This window comes from Oncorhynchus nerka, linkage group LG6 (assembly GCF_034236695.1).
Source record: "Oncorhynchus nerka isolate Pitt River linkage group LG6, Oner_Uvic_2.0, whole genome shotgun sequence".
Taxonomy (NCBI): Eukaryota; Metazoa; Chordata; class Actinopteri; order Salmoniformes; family Salmonidae; genus Oncorhynchus; species Oncorhynchus nerka.
This window is the reverse complement of record NC_088401.1, coordinates 40,753,576-40,774,944: the sequence shown is the minus strand read 5'-3', so window position 1 is coordinate 40,774,944 and position 21,369 is coordinate 40,753,576. Positions and strand designations below refer to the sequence as shown.

Below are 21,369 nucleotides of genomic sequence, written 5' to 3'. Positions count from 1 at the left end.
CCTCATAACATGCTCACTTGGTTAATGTTACCTGGTTAGCTAGCCAGCAAGGTAGTTAGCCTAGCTAGCAAGCAATCAAATCAAATGTATTTATATAGCCCTTCGTACATCAGCTGATATCTCAAAGTGCTGTACAGAAACACAGCCTAAAACCCCAAACAGCAAGCAATGCAGGTGTAGAAGCATGGTGGCTAGGAAAAACTCCCTAGAAAGGCCAAAACCTAGGAAGAAACCTAGAGAGGAACCAGTCTGAGGGGTGGCCAGTCCTCTTCTGGCTGTGCCGGGTGGAGGTTATAACAGAACATGGCCAAGATTTTCAAATGTTCATAGATGACCAGCAGGGTCAAATAATAATAATCACAGTAGTTGTAGAGGATGCAACAGGACAGCACCTCGAGTAAATATGAACAGTTTAGGGTTCCATAGCCGCAGGCAGAACAGTTGAAACTGGAACAGCAGCAAGGCCAGGTGGACTGGGGACAGCAAGGAGTCATCATGCCAGGTAGTCCTGACGCATGGTCCTAGGGCTCAGGTCCTCCTCTGAGAGAAAGAGAGAATTAGAGAGCGCATACTTAAATTCACACAGGACACCGGATAAGACAGAAGAAGTACTCCAGATATAATAAACTGACCCTAGCCCCCGACACAAACTACTGCAGCATAAATACTGGAGGCTGAGACAGGAGGGGTCAGGAGACACTGTGGCCCCATCCGATGAGACCCCCAGACAGGGCCAAACAGGAAGGATATAACATCACCAACTTTGTCAAAGCTCTACACAATATTGTGCTGCTGAGGGATAATAAACAGATATATATATATATATGAGTACAGAGAACATAAGGTTGAATATATTATTATAGACCTGCTACATCTACTGTCTCTTTTATATTATGACATTTCAGCTAGATCTACTGTCTCTATTATATTATGACAGACCAGCTGCATCTACTGTCTCCATTTCACTTTGGCCATTGTTGCATTGTTGTGGGCCTGCCCTCCCCTCAACAGCCTCAAATAGGCTATTTCATTTCACAAATAATATTTTATATTATTAATTTCAAACAACATGAGAAGAACTTACCAGTCCAAAAACGGTGACATTGTTCCTCTTCTGCAGGCACGTTACAGATTATACACAGTCGCTACAACGGTGTCCTCTCCGTTCAAAGAATATTCCTCCACTTGGGAATCACTAAATGAATCGTCCTACAACAATCTCTGTCTCACTTTTCAGATCAATTTCTTCTAAAATTGTGTGTACATCTGTATATCTAGACCTAGATTTAGCTTTCCCTGACTCAATCGCCATACTGATTGATACATAAAACAGCTGAATCGGCGCGTTTACCAAAACAACGCTGTGCGTAATATAATACTTCAATGGCGTATGACTCTTTACGCTGGAGTTTACGACATGGGTTGGTCTTCCAACACACAACCATTTAAATTGCCGCTTACCTCAGCTCATTGGCCATCTACCCAGCTAGATTTCAAGACGGTCATTGGGTTAAAATACAGTCAATCAACGAAACAGTGGTCATATCATCGGTGCACAGTGATATCATTACAGTGATGTCTTCAAATCGGTTTCTTTCTGTCAATACGTCCCGCAAAGTGGCCCATCAGGTTTGGTTGTGTTACAAACAAACCAGTTGATTGCAATGAAACCAAACATGCCTGGAAAAGTCACGTTCTGTGTGGGTTATTTACCTGGAATGTGTCGTCGAAAATGGAATGAGACGGAATTCACGACACAAGTAGTTCACAAAATGTTTCGTGTTAGGCTATAAAAACTGATTTTATCGAACAAAAGATCATTCATTGTGTAACAATGAGCATTGGGATTGCAAACAGACGAAGATCGTCAACGGTAAACAATTTATTTTAATGCAGTTTGTGATTGTTATATTTTTTATTGGGCTCTATACTCAGATAATCGCATCGTATTCTTTCGCTTTAAATCTGACAATGCAGTTGGATTAGCAAGATTCTAGGCATTCGATACATGTGAGACACTTGTATTTTAATGTATGTTTAATATATATGACTTTTTATGTAGAGATCACCGTATGTTGTGGAATTTCAGCCCGCTACCGGGTTCCGTGCTCAGAGAGGTTAAGGGCCGTCGTGGTATCGGCTTGAGGGGGGATATACACGGCTGTGACTATAACCGAAGATAATTCTTTTGGGAGACGATACGGTCTCCATTTGATTGAATTCTAGGTCGGGTGAACAAAGTGAATTGAGTTCCTGTATGCTATCACAATCACACCATGAGTCGTTAATCATGAAACATACACCCCTGTCCTTCTTCTTCCCAGAGAGATATTTATTCCTGTCTGCGCGATGTACTGAGAATCCTGCTGGCTTTACTGACTCCGACAGAGTATCCCGAGAGAGCCATGTTTCCGATAAACAGAGTACGATACAATCCCTGATGTCTCTCTGGAAAGAAATCCTCACCCTGAGCTCATCAACTTTATTGACCAGAGACTGAACATTAGCGAGTAATATACTCAAAAGCGGTGGGTGGTGTGCGCCCCTCCTAAGTCGGGACTAGAAGACCACTCCGAGTATCTCTCCTTCGCCGACGGTGTTTTGGGTCAGCCTCTGGAATCAGTTTAATTGCCCTGAGGGGGGGTGCGAACAAAAGATCAGATTCGGGAAAGTCATATTCCTGGTTGTAATGCTGGTAGTGCTGGTGAGTTACCGCCGATCTGATATCCAATAGTTCTTCCCGGCTGTATGTAATAACACATTTCCTAGGCTAATAATGTAAGAAATAATACATTCAAAAAATGAAATACTTCAAAGTTTCCTAAGAGCTAGAAGCACGGCAGCCCTTTCTGTCTGTGCCATCTTCTCAATCGCACGGAATGCACTGCACGGTCCATTGACGACGCATAGGAAACATACTCAATGGGCGTTAATACAATTGCAATGGCATTTCCCAGCCCTCCTGAAAAGTTCTCTGAACAAACTATCATTGCAAGATTGCCATAAAGTATTTACATGACCTTTTAACTGTTGTAACGCACTGTAGTGAATCTACTTAATACGAAGTGATGACATTATGAACTGCATTGTTTGATCTTGTGAAAAGTGCAGTTTCAGATTTACTTGAGGCTAAATGTAATACTTTCTTGTTTATCAGTGTGCTTGTGGTTCACAAACACTTCTGCATTCTTATCCACTGCCATAGATAGACACATTTTTATGTTGTATCTAAGAAGGTAAACCGAGGTGTTTTATTTTATTTACTTTTGTATTTATAGAGGATGTAGTTGATTTTTGGTGGTTATCATGTAAAGCTGATTAAATCCCATATCGGTTGGGCTCTAGTCTAGATTTAAGGTGACATTACTCCATATAGGCTAGTAGAGAGAGACCCATTACTAGCCTACACGTGCTGGGCTTTTCCCCTCTAAATCCTCTAAGTTGTATTTATTCATATTTTTCAAATCTATGCCTGTTAAGTCACTCAATTGCGCAAGCATTGGAGAAAATGTAGCTCTAGCTCGTTTCATGTGGGCTTTTTGTATTGAAATATGTCTGTGCCATGGCATGTGGTGAGGTTGAAATCCAAGCCCACTCCCTGTCATCTTTCTGAGTAACTCCCCAGCCGTGCAGTGGGTGTGGCATGTGCGTGTGCTAAGAGGCGGAGGGGGAAGTTTAGTTTACTTTTATCCTCTTGTCTCCAGGCCTCCTCCCAAACCTCTCTCGGTCTCTCCCTCTCTCTCCCTCCATCTTCCTGCTATGATTTAGGCACCAGCATGGCTCACTCTCTCCCTACCTTCCTCCCTCCGGCTGGATCAGGTTACCCTGCCATTACTCAGACGTTCCCCAGCGCGGGTGCTCTGTGTCAGGGGCGGGCTGCCTACCCTGCCGCAGTGCCTCACCGGCCCAGTCCCAGACCAGGCCCAACTGCCTGGCGCTCAGAGCAGACCACAGACGCCCCTGGTCAGTGGATCTGCTCCAGCTATGGCACTGGCTCAGAGGAAAATGACACAATTGGGTGAATGGCAGCTCAGCTGGCTCTCTTTAAACCCTACAGCAGCATTTCATGCTCTATTACAGAATGGGATGTGGACCTAGGAGCTAGCTAGGCTATTATTTAAAAAAATACTTTTTGTGCTTGAATAGAATTTTAGGTATTTTGTTAACTCTTAAAAATGTATTTTCTTGTTTTGCAAGATGTTTTGCTGCTCAAGTAGGCAAGGCAACCCAAAACATTTGCTCCGCGTTTCTATTTGAAGGCAATGCTGTACATTGAGGACCGCACAATGAACCCTGCTTGCAATGCATCACCAGTCAGACAGAGATTTGTGGGCCTCATCGTATTATGGTTGTATAATGTCGTGTCCCTTGATGAGTATAATGTCTTGTTAAACCCTACACCACCTTACTTCCATAAAAGTGAGTGATGTTGGTCATAGATATGGGCCTTCTTGCCACTCTGTTCAGGATGGCCCTGCTGTAGTGCTGCTTCTAAGGGGATGTGGGATGGGATGTGAGTGGTCAGTCAGTCCGGATAGAGGCTACTTGGTCAAAGCATGACGCTGCAGTATTTTCACTGTCTGATCTTTATCGACTGATAAAAGGAAGCTGAGTGAAACTCTAAATCTCAGAGGAGCTGGTTGTGAGATACTGTGTGTGTGAGATCTCTGCTGTGTGTTAGGCTTAGGCTGTATACTGGGGTATTTTGAAATACCCACAGTGATTTTCGAGCAAAATATCTTAACTGGCAAACTTACTTAACTATATCTAAACTGAACAGAAATATAAACGCAACATCCAACAATTTCAAAGATTTTACTGACTGTAAAAACACCGGCTAATCAGTTCCAATTTAAGAAATCTGTTCCCAACTATTCCCACGCCTAAAAGAGACGTGATCATATTCAAATGTAAGAAAGCTTTGAAATGATTGTTTTAGTCAAAACTTATTGTATTAAATTTGCAGTCTACAAATTATTTGTGATTATGTTCCGACCATAAGCTCAACCAAAAATTGTCCGGCTGCTAAATCTATTTGATGATCCCTGCCTAGACTATTGATTTCACATGGTGGGAATACAGATGTGCATCTGTTCGTCACAAATACCGTTAAAAGATGTAGGGGCGTGGATCAGAGAACCGGTCAGTATCTGGTGGGACCACCGTTTGCAGCGCGACACATCTCCTTCGCATTGCGCGTTGATCTGGCTGTTGACTGTGGTCTGTGGAATGTTGTCCCACTCCTCTTCAATGGCTGTATGAAGTTGCTGGATATTGGCTGGAACTCGAACACACTGTCATACTCGTCGATACAGAGCATCGCAAACATGCTCAATGTGTGACATGTCTGGTAAGTATGTAGGCCATGGACGAACTGGGACATTTCCAGCTTCCAGGAATTGTGTACAGATCCTTGCGACATGGGGCCGTGCATTATCATGCCTTAACAGGAGATGATGGTGGCGGATGAACGGCACAATTGGCCACAGGATCTCGTCACTGTCTCTGTGCATTCAAATTGCCATCGGTAAAATGCAATTGTGTTCATTGTCCGTAGCTTATGCCTACCCATTCCATCACTCCACCGCCACATCGGTTCACAACATTGACATCAGCAAACCGCTCACCCACATGACACCATTTGCCCTGTACAGTTGAAACCAGGATTCATTAGTGAAGACTTCAGCACACTTCTCCAGCTTGCCAGTGGCCATCGAAGTGGAGCATTTGCCCGATTACGATGCCAAATTGCAGTCAGGTCAAGACCCTGTTGAGGACGATTGCATGCTTCCTCAACTTGAGACATCTGTGGCATTGTGTTGTGACAAAACTGCACATTTTAGTAACCTTTTATTGTCCCCAGCACAGGGTGATCATGCTGTGTAATCAGCTTCTTGATATGCCACATCTGTCAGGTCAATGGATTATCTTGGCAATGGAGAAATGCTCACTAACAGGGATGTAAACACATTTTTGCGCAAAATCTGAGCAAATTAAGCTTTTTGTGCGTATGTAACATTTCCGGGATTTTTTATTTCAGCTCATGAAACATGGGGCCAACACTTTACATGTTTTTGTTCAGTGTAAGATGTACCAAATTAAATTTGCTCCAGCTATGTGTTTGGTTATCGAACGTTCTAACTTGCAAGTTCAAGCTTCTTGCTTACAACAGAGACAATCAATCCCTTCCTGGATCTGGATCAGGATCCCTGCTGTATAATATTTGTTGTATGCAGCAACCTGTAGCATTTTGAAATAGTTGTATAACTTTGAACTGGGTTGTCTGTCCTTGCAATTTGTTTATGTTCGCTTGCACTTGTTAGCATTTAGCTATTATCCACTATGGGAATAAGCTTATACTTTGTTAGCAATCTTTATTTATGTTTGAGAAGAAATGGCACCAGCACTGCTGGTAATACCGTATACCCGGTATGGTACAGGAATGTATGAAAATCTGGATACCACTCAACCCTAGTGTGTGTGTCTTACTAAGAACAAGGCTCAGTCTGAGAGATTGAGGTCACTTCAAGGTCGGCCTAGAACTAGGCCATCCATCCTGTGATGCTGGAGGGGCTTCTTCTTTTATTGGCGAAAGGTTCTTTCAGTTCCTTTGCGTTAAAGGCTCTTATCCACCATGCAGGCTTTCCCTTTGAACAACCCAGGCCATCATCTAGGCTACTATGAAAACCTATAAGACCCCTGTTCTCTCTTCTCAGCTGAGCTCCATTCTCTTCTTGGCTTTAGTTCATCATTGACAAATGTCTATGCGTTATGTCAACAGCCATGTTGAGCTAACAGCATCACAAGGTACAGTAGTAGTAGCAGCAGCATAATAATAATCATCATCACTTTCTATAGCACTTTTTTAAATACAAGTAACAGTGCTTCACATCAATAAGAGCTGACAAATAAAGACTGGAGGAAGGAGAATAAAAAAGATAGCTAATTAAAAGCAGCTGTATAAAAGTGTGTCTTCCACATGATTTAAAAAAAAGGCACTGAATCAGCAAGCCTGATAGCCTCTGGCAAACCATTCCAAAGTCTAGGGGCCCTAATGGCAAATGCCCAGTCTCCTTTTATTTTCAACCTAGACTGGTCCGCAGTGCCCTCCCTGCTAGAGGATCTCCGGCTGCGTCCTGGCTCATGGGGAGATATATAATGATGGGGCCTAGCCTTAAACGTGATTCATACAATTTTAGAATCTATTCACTGAAGTGACTGGTAGCCAGTGTAGAGAATCTGAAATAGTTGTGATTTTCTGGTGCCTGTCTAAAAGCAGTTCAAAATACTGCAGCTTTAACTATAGACGGAGAGATTTCTGACTAAGACATGCATACAAAGAGTTACATTAATGTAGGCTTGAGGAAAGGAAAGCATGTATAACTTTCTTCAGATCAGTGACTAAAATAAAAGGCTTGAATTTAGCTATTTTTTTAGATGATAAAAGCAGGACTGGACAACCTTCTTTACATGCAGCTGAAGGTTTAGGTCAGCGTCAAAGAAGACACCAAGTTCTCTGACCGTGTTTTATTTTGGTGGACAAATTACCAATATTATTTACAATCTGGATTCTAGCAGGATGGGGGCAAATTATAACCACCTCAGATTTCTTATCATTGAGCAGGAGAAAATGGTCAGACATTCAACATTTGATGTCAGCAAGACACGTGTGAAGGGTAGCTAAGCTAGCTTGGTCACGGGGTCTGATTGGTAAATAAAGCTGCGTGTCATCCTCATAGCAGGGAAACTGAATGTTATGATTGTGGATGATGTCACCAAGGGGAAGCATGTACAGCAAAAAAAGGATGGGGCCCAGAATTGACCCCTGAGGGACACCATAGTGATGGGGACAATACTGAACCACCAATGCTCACTGAGAAAGGTCTGCCACATAGATATGACCTGGATCATGACTATAGGAGAATAGCCTAACAGGGGTAATTCAGTGTAATTAAGAAGGGAATTCACGTCGTCGGAGGTGAAAGGAGGGCTCAGGGCAGTGATATGTTCATTCCTCATCTCTCTAGATGTTTTATAGTAATTAGACATCTGTGCTTGGGAATAATTGTCTAGTAGCAGCAAGAGACTGTTCCTGTGCCTGAGGGGTTGTTGTTCTGTCACAGACTAAACAATAGGGCAGCAGACAGGCTGACTGCGTGTTTATTACAGCCTGTTTCATTGCCTTCCACTGACTCTGTCCTCCTTCCCTGTGCAGCCTTTGGTGTATATGTGTGTGCCCAAGTGTGTGTGCAGTAGGCTTGGGCAGTAGACTGTATACCAGGGCATTTGGAAATAGCCACGGGAAGGTTTATCAATACCGTTGAACCTATTTCTTTGAAGTTTATCAATACATTTTAATATTTGTAGCAATTTAAGTAAATACCTTCAGTCAACTTTTGCAATGCATTAGGTGAGGAAAGGGATCGCGTTCTTATTTCACCTGTCATATTTTTTTATATTATGAAGCTTATTTCGTTCCCCAGCACAGTTGAAGCCAGTTACGTGTTTGTTTGTAAATAGCACAACAAGAGAAAGCGGGAGCAGGTGATTTGACAGGGGTCCTGTTTTATATCGAAAGTCAAGTGTTTTTTTTTGCCTCAACAGAGTGATCAGGGACATGCAACTATAGTTGTCCCTTGCAGAAAATACGTTAGTGCAAGACATTTGACATGAAATAGCTTCATTATCATCAGATGAAAACAGAAGTGCAATGCTATTTGGCTGGCAGCCACACAAGTAAATGAACTTACAATGAAAAAGCTAGATCTTCTTTTTGCAAAAACGATGCATGGCCATAATATTTCTAATGTTTAGGCCTATCGTAGGACTATAGCCAGTTACATTTAGTTTTTAGGTGCCTTTTGGCAAACTCCAAGCGGGCTGTCATGTGCTTTTTACTGAGGAGTGGCTTCTGTCTGGCTACTCTACCATGAAGGCCTGATTTTGGTGGGGTGCTGCAGAAATTGTTGTCCTTCTGGAAGGTTCTCCCATCTCCACAGAGGAGCTCTGTCAGAATGACCATTGGGTTCTTGGTCACCTGCCAGACCAAGGCCCTTCTTCCCCGATTGCTCGGTTTGGCTGGGCGGCCAGCTTTAGGAAGAGTCTTGGTGGTTCCAAACTTCTTCCATTTAAGAATGATGGAGTCCACTGTGTTCTTGTGGACCAGAAATAGTTTGTTCCCTTCCACAGATTTGTGCCGACACAATCCTGTCTCAGAGCTCTATGGACAATTCCTTCAACCTCATGGTTTGGTTTTTGCTCTGACCATGCACTGTCAACTGTGGGACCTTATATAGACAGGTGTGTGCATTTCCAACTTATGTCCAATCAATAGAATTTAACACAGGTTGAATCAAGTTGTAGAAACATCTCAAGGATGATCAATGGAAACAGGATGCACCTGAGCTCAATTTAGAGTCTCATAGCAAAGTGTCTGAATGTAAATAAGGTGTTTCTGTTTTTATTTTTAATAAATTTGCAAACATTTCTAAACTTTTTTCACTTTGTCATTATGGGGTATTGTGTGTAGATTGATAAAAAAAAATATTATAATAAGGCTGTAACAAAATTTGGAAAAGTCCAGGGGTCTGAATACTTTCCGAAGGCACTGTATGTATAATTTTATGAGCTGGATTGCCTGTCTTTGCAATTCATTTTTGTTTGCGCTCGTTCGCATGTTTAGCTAGCTGCAAATTCGCTATTACTTGCGCTAATTTTGTTAGCCCATTGGGTGTCTATTACCAGAATGCTATTTTGAATTTTTAGCGCCCACTTGTGTAGTAAACTGGTAATACCGTAAATCTTGGGGTGAAAGAAAGGAAGGTATGAAAATCTTGATTACCGCCCAACCCTAGTGTGCAGCATTATTTGCACTGAGGGGATTTTTTTATTGTCTCATGTGGAATTGTATATAGGGTTTGGAATATTTAGAACAACCTAGATCCAGGGCTTCTTTTTGCCCTGAAGAGGAACCATTAGACAGATCTTAGAATGTTATAGGCAGCAAGGAGATCTTCTGTTTCTCTGATCTCAGCCCATGAAGTCTGATTACAGTGCATCTTTCTGCTGATGTTTTGAAATCAGACCTTTAATGTCACTATGAATGAAGCAAATAGTTTAAGATGCCTAAACTGCTCCATCTGAACATTTTATTTGATTAATTTTGAGATGAATAGTCCCTCTCCTTGTTTGGTAGTAGAAGGAGATTCCACTCCTAGCCTCTTGTGATGTGATCACTCCCTGGTTGCTGGTTTTTTATGGGTCAGTGGTCACTCTCTCTATGGCCTTTGGTTGCGGTTAGACTCATTCACCCAGCGCTGTGGAGAGAGTGACTGTATAGTCCCTCAGTTTAAGTTGGACATGCTAAGCCTTCTACAGCTCACAGGAGACCTCTAAATTACTGCTTTTCATTACCCAAAAAGTGCTTCAGATGTTTTAGGATTTTTCGTCTGTTATGTTTTTCCTGTCTCAGAGGCAACAGACCCTTGACATACAAACACTGTAAAGGTATGAGACTAACCTTGGCAGCAGAGAAAGGTGCAGCGAGCCGTAAGGTTAATGTTAAACTGCTGTAATACATTATTTGTTAGGTTTTAGAGCAGAGATGGCGAGGTTCAGCATGTACCTGTCAGTACTAAATGATTTCTCACTTCCTGCAGAGGGGGAATGGAGTAATAGCAGGCAGCTGTCTCAGCTGGACCTTACCTTTCCTTCTCCTGCTCTCTTTCTCCCTCTCCCTTTACCTTAGTCTCTTGCTCTCATCCTTCTTTCTCAGTCTTTCCAGTCTTTTCTAGCCATGACAGTGTTCTCAGACCTTACTGAGATAGGGTTCTATTAAAGACGACATACGGTGCATTTGTAAAGTTTTCCTTTACGTTAAAGCCTTTTTCCCCTTATCACTCTGCACACAATACCCCATGATGACAAAGCAAAAACTAGTTTTAGGGAAATTAACTATCACATTTTAGACCATTTACTTAGTGCTTTGTTGAAGCACCTTTTGGCAGCGGTTACAGCCTCGAGTCTTCCTGGGTCTGATGCTACAAGCTTGGCACACCTGTATTTGGGGAGTTTCTCCCATTCCTCTCTGCAGATCTTCTCAAGCACTGTCAGGTTCAATGGAGAGTGTCGCTGCACAGCTATTTTCAGGTCTCTCCAGAGATGTTTGATCGATCGGGTTCAAGTCCGGGCTCTGGCTGGGCCACTCAAGGACATTCAGAGACTTGTCGCGAAGCCACTCCTGTGTTGTCTTGGATTTGTGCTTAGGGTCATTGTCCTGTTGGAAGGTGAACTTTAGCCCCAGCCTGAGATCCTGAGTGCTCTGGAGAAGGTTTTCATCAAGGATCTCTCTGTACTTTTCTCTGTTAATCTTTCCATCAACCCTGATTTGTCTCCCTGTCCCTGCTGCTGAAAAACATCCCCACAGCATGATGCTGCCACCACGATGCTTCACCGTAGTGTTGGTGCCATGTTTCCTCCAGACGTGACACTTGGCATTCAGGCCAAACCATTTATTCTCGGTTTCTTCAGACCAGAGAATCTTGTTTTGGCAAACTCCAAGCGGGCTGTCATGTGCCTTTTTACTGAGGCCTGATTTGGTGAAGTTCTGCAGAGATGGTTGTCCTTCTGGAAGGTTCTCTCATCTCCACAGAGGAACTCTGGAGCTCTGTCAGTGACCATTGGGTTCTTGATTACCTCCCTGACCAAGGCCCGTCTCCCCCGATTGCTCAGTTTGACCGGACGGCCAGCTTTAGGAAGAGTCTTGGTGGTTCCAAACTTCTTCCATTTAAGAATGATGGAGGGCACTGTGTTCTTGGGGACCTTCAATGCTGCAGACATTTTTTGGTACCCTTTCCCAGATCTGTGTCTCGCCACAATCCTGTCTCGGAGCTCTACGGACGATTCCTTCGACCTCATGGTTTGGTTTTTGCTCTGACATGATGTGTCAACTGTGCTTTGTTATTATGGGGTATTGTGTGTAGATTGGGGACATTTTTTTATTTGATTTGATCTGTTTTTCGATCTGTTTTATAATAAGGCTTTAACGTAACAAACTGGGGAAAACAGGGCTTTGAGTCTGGAGGCTTCTGAGGGGTTGGTGATGGCCTATCTAGGCTCAACCACGCTCCGGTCCCACCTGGGCTCTAACCATAGGAGGCCTCGTGACCAAGTGTGACAAACCTCTTGGTCAGATCATGTTTATTCTCATGCTAATGGTGTTCAAGGCTGCTAGCTAGTCAGTGACCAACAGACATGGTGACCTACAGTATGCGAGACAGGTAGCCTAACCCAGTTCTAGCCTGGGAAAGATAACCCATACATCCGGTCCATTTGTCCAATGAATGAAAAACCGATTGGATTTTCTCAAACGCATATTGCTGTAATGTCTATCCTTATTCTTCCTTTGGACACTTTCCTTTTGATTAGCTAAATGCTTAATTGATCCACCAAGGGAAATGCCTTGTGGAGCAGTGTGTTATGTGAAGGTGAAACCATATTTATTGCAGGCTCTGCTCCAAGCATCATACAGAAAGGATGTTGGCAGCTTCCACAAGCCAGCCCGATTTCATTGGAAAGCGATAAAAGTAAATCTTGGAAATGTGACCGTCCTATAAGTCTGCAGAAGTGGACAAGGAAAGGCTGATCTGTTCACATTTCCAAGCCACTGGAATTAGATAAAGGCTATTATTATTATAGAGCTTGTATGTGCTGAAGGTGGTATTTTTCCTCCAAATGTCAGCTAAAGACACTTGCGAATCAGTGTCACGTGTAATTATGAGAGTGAAGATGTAGGTCTAAATTTTCCAAGGCCTGTGATTGTGTAAAAGTGGCATGGCTCACAGTTTTCCTGAGAATCACAGATAATTAAGAAAGTAATTAAGATTGTAATCTTTACAGAGACCGAGAGCAAAAGCCACAAATTGTATATTCAAATCGACCTTCAAAATGAAACCCCTCCTCCGTTCATGAAAGGGGTCCGAATAAAACTGTAAGAATCCCTTTTTCTACTCTGTCCTTTCCCGTGTCACCCAGGACATCTGTTGACGAGAGCAGGCCAATGTCACGCCGAGAAAAAATCCCCTCTATGTACTCTCTGAGCTACTGTTCATAATTCATTCGCTATACATCTAGTCAACCGAATGTATTTCAATAAATTATTTCACTCCAAGGACACACTTCAATCTATCTCCCATTGTCCCATATGGTCCCTTAAAGCCAAACCGTATTGTTATCTCATCCATTCCTCATGTGGTGAATGGTAGATTAACAAACATATTAAAGGCTTTCCATAGAGCATGTCCACTCTTTGTTTATCACCGCTATGCTCTGCCAAAAGAACCTCTCTCTCTTTTTTTATAAGGGATTCATGGATTTAGTTCCAGTTTTTCTTAGTGATTTAGTGTAGAACTCAGGCTAGGATTGCAGCTCAAATGGCAGTCTATTTCCTTATATTAGGATGTCCAGGGACAAAATAAAACTTTGGTTCTGGTGTTATACTTTGTATCCCATGTTATAGAGAAGCTTTATTTCATGAGGATAGGATTTACTATTGCTGAGATTTTATTTTCAAGTGATCGGAAAAGGTCAAAGGTTGCAGACAGGTTAATGTTAATGCCTAGTCAATAATGGCACAAAATCACAAATTAAACACGTTTTGTCCAATATCTCAAGATATGGTGGTCATATTGTTATGACATGTTCAGGGCTGATGTAGAACACAGAGATAATTCAACAAAAAAATAAAATGCGATATTATGCAAATTGGGTACATAATATGCAAATTGTCAGTATGGAATACATTATTACAGTAATTTAAGACTAATAATGGAAGGTAGCATCCCTGTGCACATGCCTTCACACACACACACACACACACACACACACACACACACACACACAGCCTGTGTGTGTGATGTGGTGTGTGTGTTAGGCTAACACGACACACACTTCTCACCAAGTCTGAACTGTAACTAAATGGCTGACCTCATTTAGTCGACTGGTCGGTTGTTTGATTGATAGGCTCGTGGTCGACTGAGATTTCTTTAGTCGAGCAGTAGCAAAAAAATACAATAATAATCATGATGTACAAGAGACCTGATTCTTGAGACTGTGGGGATGGCGCAGTCTATCACTCTGACATGTGCTACTGAAATTGTTTGTTCTTACGTAATATAACCATAATGGTGCAACACTAATAAAACAATTATCTTATTTTAAACATGCTTTCTCCAGCATTGGAAAGCTGTCCACGGTTCTGAAACATCCGTATGCTGTTGAATCGGCGCCTTTTCCTACACCATGTTGCTATGCGCATAATAGCGAAGTTAACCAGCATATTGGTTTTGACATCAAGGTGGAGGAGGAAGCAGTGGGGTTTGGAGACGAGAAAACAGCCCTTGCCTTAATTGTCTAAAAAAAGTGAGGAGAGTGGAAACGCCAACATAATTAGGTCTATAATCAATAGCCTAACTGTTAAATGTGCCTGGCTTTTTAAATCATCCATATATATCTACAGAAATAAGACAGATCCTGCTTCTGTTTGAGTGTTTGTTTAATAGCCTACTGATTCCTTGAGCACCAAGCCTCCCACAATCACGTGTCGGATAAATAAACAATTTCACAAATTCCATTTTTTCTTTTTTTAACAATGCAGCAAGTCTGAGCACAATCGAATCAATTGCGGTCCGACTCCCTCTAGTCATTTGTGTGTCTTTTAATTATTTCATCAAACAGTGCGCTTAAAGCATCAGTGCATATAGTTGATTTGATTATAACACATAAGATGTGTCTATATATAGAAAATACACGTTAGCAATTTTTTGTCGGGGACAGCCCTACTAATAACATACGTGAACGACAAGCTTGATTCGGTCTTATATAGCAACATTTGAAATGGTGTTTTTTACATTGGCTAAAAGTAGAGATTTCGAGCTAGAAAATGGTATATCATACACTGCAGTTGAGGAACAATGGGGAAGTAATTCTGCTTTGAAATTTGATAAACTTCAACATTTAAAAAAAAAATGACCCTTGAATGTTTTGTTACTTCTTTGTCTACACCCATTCAGCACCGTTCACACCCTTTTAAGCTTTAGCCCCAACCATCTCTTTAAGGATTCACATGAGGTTATGTACTAAACAACCAAAAATGTTAAGACTAAAGGCTGGTTTATACTAGGGGTGTGTTCGTAAAATGTTATTTTGAGTGCCAGTGTGTGTGCTCTGGGTGTTCGTAAACTTTAACTCTCGGAGTGCACACTCTGGCCAAATTATTATTTTTTTACTCCCCTAGCAGAGCTGGTTAGGCTGTTTTTATGTTATGCAGAGTTTTGGTGACTGCAACCTTGCTGCTGGCAACAATTTAATTGCAAAACGTTTACTGACACTGGCCATATTCAACGGGTGTTGAGCGTTCCTAAATTCGTCAGTTATTCTGCGCCCTGGCACACTCAGACGAGAGTGCTCTGAAGCACAAGACAGTTGTGAAGCGGGCACGACAACACCTTTTCCCCCTCAGGAGACTGAAAAGATTTGGCATGCGTCCCCAGATCCTCAAAGTTCTACAGCTGCACCATCGAGAGCATCCTGACCGGTTGCGTCACCGCCTGATATGGCAACTGCTCGGCATCTGACCATAAGGCGCTACAGAGGGTAGTGAGTAAGGCCCAGTACATCACCGGGGCCAAGCTTCCTGCCATCCAGGACCTACTAGGCGGTGCCAGAGGAAATTGTCAGACTCCAGTTTTCTCTGCTACCGCACGGCAAATGGTACCGGAGCGCCAAGTCTAGTACCAAAAGGCTCCTTAACAGCTTCTACCTTCATGCCATAAGACTGCTGAACAATTAATCAAATGACCACCGGCCAATTTTGTTTTGTACACTGCTGCTGCTACTCGTTGTTTATTATCTATGCATAGTCACTTCACCCCTACCTCCATGTACAAATTACCTTGACTAACTTTTACCCCCGCACATTGACTCCGTACCGGTACCCCCTGTATATAGCCTTGTTATTTTATTGTTTTATTGTATTTTCCTTTAGTTTATTTAATAAACATTTTCTTAACTCTTTCTTGAACTGCACTGTTGAAGGGCTTGTAAGTAAGCATTTCACAGTAAGGTCTACCTACACCTGTTGTATATGGCGCATGTGACAAAGTTTGATTTGATTAGAAATCGGAGTAGATAGCCAGAGCGAAATTACAAACTACGTCTATTGACAGTTGTCGCAGTGACATCATAACATTATATTGAAATGGTTACTTGCATAGTGGAGGCTGTCTCTCGCCCGGCTTGTTCCTTCAGCGAACAGCGCCAGGCACTCCCACACAGCTAGCAAGCTAGCACTTCTTCATGGGAATGAGGGTGGCGACACGTGAATTAGAACCAATCTCTTACAACCCATACATCAAAACGTAGCTATGAAGCTCTACTTTGTAACCTGCAAGAGAAAGAAATTGAAATAATAGAAAAATAGTAAAATAATAACACAAGGAATAAGTACACAATGAGTAATGATAACTTGGCTATATACACGGGGTACAAGTAACACATTGATGTGCAGGGGTACGAGGTAATTGTGGTGGATATGTACATAAAGGTAGGGATAAAGTGACTATGCAACAGGATAGTTAATAAACAGTAGCAGCAGTGTATGGGATGAGTCAAAAGAGTTAGTGCAAAAAGAGTCTGTGCATATAATCCGGGTAGCTATTGGTTAACTATTTAGCAGTCTTATGGCTTGGGGATAGAAGCTGGCTTCTGTTGGTTCCAGCCTTGGTGCATCAGTTTTTTAAAACATTTTTTTTATTGGATATATTTACCATATCATATGGAGGCAGAAACATTAACCTTTTACCTCATCATAAGTAGACATAATTGCAAATGATTAAATCCTTCCAATAGAAAAAATAATCATCATCTATTTAGTTATGAATTTAACTTTAATTGAGTTCACTCTTAGCATGGGATGATTTCACTAAACAACAAAAGAAGGGGAATATTTAATGATCCCCAATGATCCATCGCATCTCCCAAAAACGTTTTCAACATACATCTGTAAAATGATAGTCTAGAAACTAAAGCATTGGTTTTCTTCCTCTGGCTTCCATGTCTTCTCCCTGGACCTCCTCAATGTCCAGACTATGAGGCCTCATCACTGTCACTTTCCAACCTTGTTGAGGATGGCTTGTTGTCAGTCTTGAAAAGCCTCAAATTTGCCCGGATGGCCACCAATTTTTCAAACCTTGTATTGGTCAGCCTGTTTTGTGCTTTGGTGTGTGTGTTCCCAAACAAGGACCAGTCGTGCTCTGAGGCGGCTGATGTTGGTAGGATTTGGAGGATGAAGGAGGCAATGGGAAAGAGCCTCATATCCACAAAGTCCTCTTCACCAGGTGGCTGACATATGTTTGCACGACTGCCATATTGCATCTCCATCGCAAAGCCCTTGCTTGGAAGTGTACTTCACCCGACTGCCAAAAACCTTGCCCTCAACCAGGCCAAGTTGGCGAGACACGGTAGTAATGATCCCATAGGCCTTGTTGATCTCTGCACCAGACAGGATGCTCCAGCATACTTGGCGTCCAACATGTACGCTGCGGCGTGTTTGGGCTTCAGGCAGAAGTCTTCACGCAGAGTTTCCTCTACTTGGAGCAACAGTGAAGTGGGCAGGGCAGTACGGATTTCTTCTGTTACTGCTAGCAGAGTCTGAACATCAGACAGGATGGCATTGTCTCCCTCAATCCGTGCAATGACTACTGCTATAGGTTTCAGGAGTTTTAGGCTGCTTACTACTCTCCCAAAATACATCATCCAGGAGGATCCTCTTAATGGGGCTGTCCATATCGGCAGACTGTGATATGGCCATTTCTTAGAGAGACTCCTTCCCCTCCAGGAGACTGTCAAACATGATGACAACACCACCCCAACGGATGTTGATGGGCAGCTTCAATGTGGTGCTCTTATTCTTCTCACTTTGCTTGGTGAGGTAGATTGCTGCTTTAACTTGATGACCCTTCACACACCTAGCCATTTCCTGCCTCTCTTGTAGAGTATTTCCAATGTTTTCAGTGCCATGATGTCTTTGAGGAGCAGATTCAAAGCATGAGCAGCATAGACAATGGGTGTGATGGGAAGGTAGGACTCCTCCACTTTAGACCAAGCAGCCTTCATGTTCGCAGCATTGTCTTTCACCAGTGCAAATACCTTCTGTGGTCCAAGGGCATTGACTGCCTTCAGCTTATCTGCAATGTAGAGACCAGTGTGTAGAATACTGGTTGAAGGTTGGAGATGATGTAGTTAATTATTCCTTGCCCGCAAATATTCGACTACCCATCAGAGATGATTGCAGTACAGTCTGCTTTCTCTATGATTTGCTTGACCTTCACTTGAACTATGCATCTGTCAAATGAGTAGATAAAGCATGTCTGGTTGGAGAGGTGTATGCTGGACGAAGAACATTCCGGTATCTCTTCCAATACACATTGCTTGTGAGCATCAAAGGCTAACCCGTTGCATACACAACTCGAGCAAGACATTCGTCAGCATTTCTCTGACTACGTTCCTCCATTGAGTCAAAAAATCTTCTGATTCCAGGAGGACCATGAGCTGTTGCTATCGATAAGGTGTCTGATTCATAATTTTCACCTTGAATATAAGTCGAGGGGCTTTTGTCAGAGGTTGCTTGTTGTGAGCGCTGAGGGATCTTTATGCACTTCTTCACATATACTTTGGCACAGTATTTGCAAATGTACACAGCTTTTCCTTCTACCTTAGCTGCAGTGAAATGTCTCCACACATCAGATAGTGCCCGTGGCATTTTCTTGTAAAGATTAGTAAACTCCTACAATTCCATGTACATATAAATAGTTAAGCAGTTAGATTAAACAACTTATTGGTAAGATAAATGTTTTAAAATGAAACGTATGGAAACTGTTGAGTTAACACTTCAGTTCGCAGGCTCAAGCAAGCTAAAAACCCACATGGTAGAAAAAACTAACTAGCAGAAATTGTTAAGTTAGAAATGATTTAAACACACTTTGCTGTAGGCAACTATTTACTAGTTAACAAAAAATAATGTATGTCATATAAAATATATTCACCACACAAGCATGTAGTCCTTGGCTCAGACAGTATAGTAGTGTGGGCTCAATAGCATCTCATTAGTGTGCAATATCTTCAGAATCAGCTGTACATGTGATGGAAGAATGTGCTGTGCATGCAGAGGGTTGCAATTTCATGGAATTGGGGAAAGTTGAACCAAAATATGCCACAAGACCTAGAATTGCCTCGTATATCCCACAACGAAAATTCACCATTATAAGATAACTTTTTTTGATGAATTTAAGCAAAGTTCCCTAACCTCTAGGGCTTAACTTCCCATGGAAAATTTGGGGGAAAATTCTGGAAATTTACCGGAAAGTTTCTGACCCTTTACAACCCTACTGGCGTCTGACAATTTTTAGGGCCTTCCTCTGACACTGCCTGGTATAGAGGTCCTGGATGGCAGGGAGCTCGGCCCCAATGATGTACTAGGCTGTACACACTACACTCTGTAGCACCTTGCATAGCAGTTGCCATACCAATCGGTGATGAAGCCAGTCAAGATGCTCTCAATGGCGCAGCTATAGAACTTTTTCAGGATCTGACTGCCCATTTCAAATCTTTTCAGCATCCTGAGGGGGAAGAGGCGTTGTTGTGCCCTCTTCACAACTGTTGGTGTGTGTGGACCATGATAATTCCTAAGTGATTTGGACACTGAGGAACTTGAAGCTCTCGACCTGCTCCACTACAGCCCCATCAATGTGGATGGAGGAGTGCTCGGCCCTCAGTTTCCTGTAGTCCACAACAGCTCATTTGCCTTGCTGACATTGAGGGAGAGTTTTCTTGTCCTGACCCCATACTGCCAGGTCTCTGACCTCCCTTTAGGCTGTCTCATCATCGTCAGTGACTAGGTCTACCACTGTCATGTTGTCGGCAAACTTAATGATGGTATTGCAGTTGTGCGCAGACACACAGTCATGGGTGAGCAGGTAGTACAGGAGGGGACTAAGCACGCACCGCTGAGGGGCCCCTGTGTTAATGGTCAGTGGTGGATGTGGTGTTGCCTACCCTCACCACCTGGGGGCGGCCTGTCAGGAAGACCAGGATTCAGTTACAGGGGAAGATGTTTAGTTTAGGGATGAGGCTGGAGGGCACTATTGTGTTGAACGCTGAGCTGTAGTCAATTAACATTATTCACACGTCGGTGTTCCTTTTGTCCAGGTGGGAAAGGGCAGTGTGGAGTGCAATAGAGATTGTGTCATCTGTGTATCTGTTGGAGCAGTATGCAATTTGGAGTGGGTCCAGGGTGTCTGGGATGATGGTGTTAATGTGAGCCTTGACCGGCCTTTCAAAGCATTTGATGGCTACAGATGTGAGTGCTATGGGGCTATAGTCATTTAGATCCTTGTGTCCAAGAACACCAAGTTAACCTATGGTGGCCTGCCTGAAACATGTAGGTATTACAGACTGGGTCAGGGAGAGGTTGAAGATACCTGCCAGTTATTCTGCACATGCTCTGAATACGCGTCCTAGTAACCTGTCTGGCCCTACTTCCTTGGGAATGTTTACCTGTTTAAAGGTCATTCTCACATCAGCTACGGAGAGAGTGATCACACAGTCATCCGGAACAGCTGGTGCTCTCATGCATGGTTCAGTTGTGCTAGCCTCGACACAAGCATAGATGGTATTTACAGTAGCTCCTCTGGTAGGCTTGCATTACTGGACAGCTCATGGCTGGGTTTCCCTTTGTAATTCGAGATACATTTACATTACATTTAAGTCATTTAGCAGACGCTCTTATCCAGAGCGACTTACAAATTGGTGCATTCACCTTATGACATCCAGTGGAACAGCCACTTTACAATAGTGCATCTAAATCTTTTAAGGGGGGTGGGGGGGTGAGAAGGATTACTTTATCCTATCCTAGGTATTCCTTAAAGATGTGGGGTTTCAGGTGTCTCCGGAAGGTGGTGATTGACTCCGCTGTCCTGGCGTCGTGAGGGAGTTTGTTCCACCATTGGGGGGCCAGAGCAGCGAACAGTTTTGACTGGGCTGAGCGGGAACTGTACTTCCTCAGTGGTAGGGAGGCGAGCAGGCCAGAGGTGGATGAACGCAGTGCTCTTGTTTGGGTGTAGGGCCTGATCAGAGCCTGGAGGTACTGAGGTGCCGTTCCCCTCACAGCTCCGTAGGCAAGCACCATGGTCTTGTAGCGGATGCGAGCTTCAACTGGAAGCCAGTGGAGAGAGCGGAGGAGCGGGGTGACGTGAGAGAACTTGGGAAGGTTGAACACCAGACGGGCTGCGGCGTTCTGGATAGCTGGTAAACCCT

The 21,369-nt window shown here is 43.0% G+C and overlaps 1 protein-coding gene across 3 annotated transcripts in view; it reads left to right on the top strand.

Annotated features, from left to right (window-relative positions):
* Nucleotides 1–21,369, top strand: part of LOC115130443 (zinc finger protein 438-like) — a 104,020-nt gene that overhangs the window by 14,728 nt on the left and 67,923 nt on the right. The window lies entirely within an intron of this gene.